The sequence below is a fragment of the Rhinopithecus bieti genome, unplaced genomic scaffold (genome assembly GCF_001698545.2).
Source record: "Rhinopithecus bieti isolate Rb0 unplaced genomic scaffold, ASM169854v2 scaffold_74639, whole genome shotgun sequence".
Classification (NCBI taxonomy): domain Eukaryota; kingdom Metazoa; phylum Chordata; class Mammalia; order Primates; family Cercopithecidae; genus Rhinopithecus; species Rhinopithecus bieti.
Genome location: NW_016827765.1, coordinates 259,715 through 266,359, shown reverse-complemented (window position 1 = coordinate 266,359; position 6,645 = coordinate 259,715).

Here is a 6,645-nt window from a genome sequence, read left to right as displayed (position 1 = left end):
TATTTTGTCTGCTACTATCATTTCACCTTGTTAGCCTTTAACACAACTGTTTATTTACATAAATAGACATCTGTTTTGTTTGTTTGTTTGTTTGTTGTGAGATGCAGTTTCACTCTTGTTGTCCAGGCTGGAGTGCAATGGTGCCATCTCGGCTCACTGCAACCTCTGCCTCCTGGATTCAAGCGATTCTCCTGCCTCAGCCTCCCAAGTAACTGGGATTACAGGCATGCACCACCACACCCAGCTAATTTTGTATTTTTAGTAGAGACAGGGTTTCACTATGTTGGTCAGGCTGGTCTCAAACTCCTGACCTCAAGTGATCCACCCTCCTCGGCCTCCCAAAATGCTGGGATTACAGGCTGTTTTTTGATTTAATAAACCAAATATCAGTAATTTCTACCTTCAGGGCCTATCACAAATCTGTGTGATTCAGAATAGTTTAATAAATTAAAGCAGGGGAGAGCAGTGAAAACATTTTATCAGAATACTATAGTATATTTTATAGAAAATTAAATGAAATACAATATTTTGAAAATAGGATAGATTCCAATAGAATTTGCCAGTAGAAAGTAATACCAGTAAGATTTTTGCTGAGACACCAGTGTTCACTGTGGAAATTGCATAAACATTACATATACCAATCTTTCTTTTTCTCTTTTTTCCTATCTCCTTCCTTTGCTTCTTCCCTGATTTCCTCCTTCTCTCCCTTCCTCTAACTTTTCCCTTCTTTTTTCTTTTCTTCATTTATTTTCCATGCTTTCATTGAATTATTATGTCAGTACTTTCCCAAATATTAAGCACTGTGCTTTCTTCATCATTACATATTTATTGGATAATTCCAAAAACTCATTAAAGAAAGTCCATTTTGACATTTTTTTTCCTTACTGAATTATACATAGCCATATGCAAACTTATTCTAAAGAAAAAGCAGTGAGTCTGGTGAGTCAATAAGATGGGGTGTCAACGTTGCAGCCAAAGTGAATTGAAGTCAAGGAAGAGCCATCCTTATGCCTCAGCTCACTTTTGGTTCTCTGTGGACCCTAAAATTTAATTTAGTCTTGTCCTAAAATTTTATCGTGATGTTTCTGAGTCCATCATGAAAAGGCCTTTCCTTTCCTGTTTGACTGTTTTGTCTTGAGAATTATAGCTTGTAATCCAGTGTCATAAACTCAGATATCTGAGAATTTTAAGGGATGGCCGGGGAGTGATGACTGAATAACTCCACTGCGTTGAATACAGTCAGTGTATGAGATATACACAGCCCTGCGTATACGGCATTCATCTGGGGCTCTGATGTTATGGAACCATATTGCTCTGTGTAGTGATGACAGGTGGGTGCTAAGGTTTCCTTCCTGAAGCAATTTCTGATTCCATTATAAATTTAACTAGAAAATTCGAATCTTACATGCATTCTTTCAGGATAAGTAAAAGATGACTTTTTCAGTTTGCAACCAGAATAAAATATATGCCCTGGCAGACAAGGTGGCAGTAAGTGAGTCCTGTGCTACACAGAAGGCATCATAACACCAGCAAGTAGGTGGTGAGGAGGGGGATGCATGCAATTCTAAATTTTCTCAGAAAATGTCAAATACTTACAGAGACCCTCAGTGAAGCATTTGACTTTGCATCAGCTGACTCCGAATCAGGCATGTAATGTACACCTTCCCTTTCATCCTCCTCTGTAATTGAAAATGCTAGAGACAAGAGGCTTATCCTATGGGAGGACCCATATTTGTTTGATAAATCTCTGACATTGATTTTCTCTGCTTCTTACTGTTAAAAACATGAAACATGGTTGTTTCTGTGTTTCAAAACATTCATGTATTGAACACTGAACTTAAAAACATTAAAACATGTATTTCAGATTAGTTCCTTCATTTGAACATTGATTACCTAAAACTTCACTATGAAGAACTTTCTTGGTCTCATGAGTCTTGTACATGCTCTGTTATCCATAATACTCTCACATATTGCCAATAATCATTGGCCTCCCATTTATTGCTTTCTATCTAGTTCTTTATTCATTTGATATGTGTCAGAGCTATTATATGTCAGCAACTATACTGCATCCAAAGAAAGATGAGACAGAACAGAACCAGAAAGGGTCTCTACCCTCATGGAGCAGACAGTCTAGTGAGAGCAGTCAGCAGTCAAATATTCCACGAACAAATATAAAACTGTGATTGCTATGGGAAGAAGTACACGATGCAGAGAGAAGTATACAAGGAGGGTATACTCTCAGGAAGATCAAGATGGTGTCTCCAAATAAGTGAATCTGGAACTGAAGATATTCAAGGAGGGTAAGCATTAACTAGATGAGGAGGGAAACGTATTTTAGACAGAAGGAACAGCATTTATTTGATTTTAAATACAGATGCTTTTTTTTTTTTTTGAGACCGAGTCTAGCTTTGCTGCCTAGGCAGGTTCAAGTGATTCTCCTGTCTCAGCCTCCTGAGTAGCTGAGAATACAGGTGTCTGCCACTAAGCCCGACTAATTTTTGGATTTTTAGTAGAGACGGGGTTTCACCATGTTGGTCAGGCTGCTCTTGAACTTCTGAGCTCAAGTGATCCCCCGCCTTAGCCTCCTAAAGTGCTGGGATTATAGGTGTGAGCCACTGCACCTGGCTTCTTCTTTGTATTTTTTAGAGACAAGGTTTTGCTAGGTTACCCAGGCTGTCGTGAACTCCTGTCCTTATGTGATCCTCCTGCCTCAGCCTCCAAATTGCTGGAATTACAGGCATAAGCCATTTCACCTGGCTTGTGGCCTCTTTTAAGAACAATAAAGTGAGCTGAAAGCACTAGTTGTGTTTTATTTATTTTCTTTTCCACTTTCTTCAGATCAGTTCCCTTAGCTATAAAGAAAAATGGGACTGAGAAATCAGGAAGTATGCCATCCTACTGTAGGCTATAGAGGAAATGTTTCGGGGAAAAAAAAATCTTTTTGATTTTTCAATATCTGCTTTGTTCTATTAACTTGCTGTCTACTTTTTCTTTTCTGTGTTACTGTTGGGGTTCAGGACACACTACTCCAGAATACAGTAACTTGGAACTTGAGAAAACAGCAGAAGCAGGAAGGTCTCCATTGTCTTCCCCTTGGCCTTCTCACTAAAGCGGGTCACAAGACCCTCATTCCAGAGGTATCCTCCCCATACCTGGAGGAAAGGAACATCTGTATCTCTGAAGATTCAGGGACACAGAGAACAATCTGTGTCTTCTCTAAAGACATTCGTAGATTCTGTCTTCTGTGATTGAAGGCAGAATCCGTGTCTGTCTTCTTGAAACAGGCCTTGCTAGATACCCCTAGTTATTACCAATAGAACCCCTTTTGTCCAGTCATGATTTTCCATGCCTGTCCACTTTATCAAACGTAGCATAAAAATACATAGATTTTCCTGCCTTTGTTTTTTTTTTTTTGGTTGGCAGGGTGAGGGCTACTTTCCTTTTGAAGGCCCCTGTGTCACATACAATTTATATTAAATAAATTTGTATGTTCTTCTCTTGCTAATCTGTCTTTTGTTATAGCTGTCTCAGCCATGAACCTACAAATAGGTGAGGAAAGAAATCTTTTTCCTCCCATAAGTGCTTTAGAATATTGAACCCAATTTCCTCTCAAAAATCTAATATACCTTGGTTATTTTTGATTATCATTGTTATTATCATTTAAGAGTATAAGGTTGGGGTAGATTAATTGTATTAATGACTCCAATTCTTCACCCCTCCCTGTGGCTATGCTTTAGGCCATGTGACTTTGCAGTTCTTACTACAAGGTTGAAGGCTATTTCCCTATTCTTGAATCTGAGCTGGGCTTGCAAGTTGCTTTGGCTGATGAGACTTGTTAGCAGACACAGTACATGCAGAGGTGGAAAACACCCTGTGTATTTCTGCTGGCCTCTTGCTCCTCTGAAATTGTCAGGAGAACATGGCCAGGCTAGCCTGCTGGAAGGCAAGCCACATGGAGAAAAGTCAAATCATCTCAGTTGTCCTGACTGATACCATCCGGATTACCAACAGAGGGGCGAACTCTAGACATGTGAGTGAGCCCAGTTAAGACCAGAACTGTCTAACCAACCCTGGCTGAGCCCACCAAAATCACTGACCTGGAGGCTTGTCACCAAAGTGCTTATTGTTTTAAACCATTGAGTTTTGGGGTGATTGGTTATGCAGCATTGTTGTGGCAACAGAAAACTGATACAAGGCTAAGTTCTAATTTTTTTGTTTGTTTTTTGTTTTTTGAGTTTTTTTCTTTGGGACAGGATCTTGTTCTGTTGCCTGGGCTGGAGTGTGGTTGTGTGATCTCAACTCACTGCAACCTCCACTTCCCAGGCTTAAGCAATTCTCCCACCTCCCAGTTAGGTGGGCGTGGTGGCATGTGCCTATAGTCCCAGCTACTAGTAGCACACGCCACCACGCCTGGCTAATTTTTGTATTTTTTGTAGAGATGGGATCTTGCCATGTTGCCCAGGTGGGTCTCAAACTCCTGGGCTCAAGTGATCTTCCCACCTTGGCCTCCCAAAGTGCTGGGATTACAGGCATGAGCCACCATGCCTGGCCTAAATTCTTCTTTGTAGCTTTGTGATTTCTTCATAATTTTCTTCAGTTATACATATTTGTATGTCTAACGGAAGCCAATGGGAAAATTGTAAAACACCCGGACGCAGTGGCTCACGCCTATAATCCCAGCACTTTGGGAGGCTGAGGTGGGCGGATCACAAGGTCAGGAGTTCGAGGCCAGTGTGGCCGATATGGTGAAACCCCGTCTCTACTAAAAATACAACAATTAGCCGGGCCTGGTGGTGGGCATCTGTAGTCCCAGCTACTTGGGAGGCTGAGGCAAGAGAATTGCTTGAACCTGGGAGGCGGAGGTTGCAGTGAGCCAAGATCACACCACTGCACTCCAACCTAAGTAAAACAGTGAGACTCCATCTCAAAAAAAAAAAAAAATTATAAAACAGATGTTTGGCTATTGGTAACTTTTCAGGAGACTTTGTATTCCATGAAATGTGATATGTGATATACCTACTGTTGAACACTGGACATTTCAGGGGAAAAAACTTCTGCTTTTCCCCATAAATATGAGAAAGTGCATAGTTTGTTCCAATGATTTCTTTTTTTTACCTGTGAAGAAATTGAGATGACCACATGACTGTGTTCTAGAAATGAAAATGCCATATGAGGAGAGCACAACCATTTGCTTTTTAATGACAGGTGCATAAAACTATGCTGGTTTGAAACACTATTGCATATAAACTCATGTTACATTTATTAGTTATAAAGAAAGTTTCTCATATTCCTACTCTTTAGAAAGGTACCTGCCTTCTTAAGCATGGAAACATGACTACAATGCCAAGTTTGACAGCTGATTCTGTATAACCACTTAATTCCACATCCTTGGAAGGAAGTGACTCTAAAAGCAAACAAATGGACACAGTCTGAGTTATATAAGTAAGCGTGGTGTACACAACCAGCAAAATCACCATTGCATGAGTATTACTTACATCTCTAACTAGTTTATATTAAAGACAGTTGTGAGTTTAGTAAGAGGATGTTGGGTTTAATTTGGATTTTTTTTTTTTTCCCCTAGCAACTCACATGGCCTTCTCTCTGCCATAAGTCCTAGAAGATGGGAAAACTGCCTAAGCAGTAAAGCCCTCCAGCTCTCGGGGAAAAGGTAGCAGAAGGAGAATATGGGAGAAGGAGGCCATGGGGTATGTGAGAGTTCCTGGCTGACTTTGAGGGTTGCTTTATTTTAACACAGCCCATGCTATGTAGGTCACAGCAATTGAATATATAAAGGTGGCCTGTTTCTCCGAGGAGTGATTCCCTTTATCCCGCACACCATCTCTGTGGGATATACGTCTATTTACAGTGTCTTTAGTAGTTAGTCAAAGATTCATCTTCATCTTTAGATAATGTTGAAGTGATTGTTTCATAGACTATGCATATGAGAGAACAGCATACAACATTTGAGATGATTCCTTCAAAGAAATTTTACTGGCTTGAGAAAAGTTTTATTATATACATGGACAAGGCCAATTAATGGTATCATCATGATTATATTGCATTTGCATTTATTTATTTGTCCTATGAGAAAGATCGGAGACAAGTATACCAGAATGGTTATCTCTGTATGGCAGGTTTATCATTGTTTTATTAATCTTTTGTGTAATGTTTTGAATTTTCCAATTTGAGAAAGTAATTATATAAGAATATGTTATTAGAAAAATCAAAATGTTAATTAAAATATTCTGGTTTAAGGTACACTTTGAGGACAAGGAATGTGTCTTATTTGTTTCTAAATTCCTAACACTTCAGCACTCGGTGCTTAGGAAGTGGTAGGGAAAAAAATGTCAAAAAACCACATTTAATGAATGAAAGGAGAGATTGAAGTAGGATTCAGCAGGTTGAATAGGGCCTCCGTTAATAAGACAGAACACCAGCATTATCTTAAGGTGCAATGATTAAAAAGCAGGAAATGGTATGTTCTTCCATTTGTGTGTGTCCTCTTTTATCTTATTGAGCAGTGGTTTGTAGTTCTCCTTGAAGAGGTCCTTTACATCCCTTGTAAGTTGGATTCCTAGGTATTTTATTCTCTTTGAAGCAATTGTGAATGGAAGTTCATTCATGATTTGGCTCTCTGTTTGACAA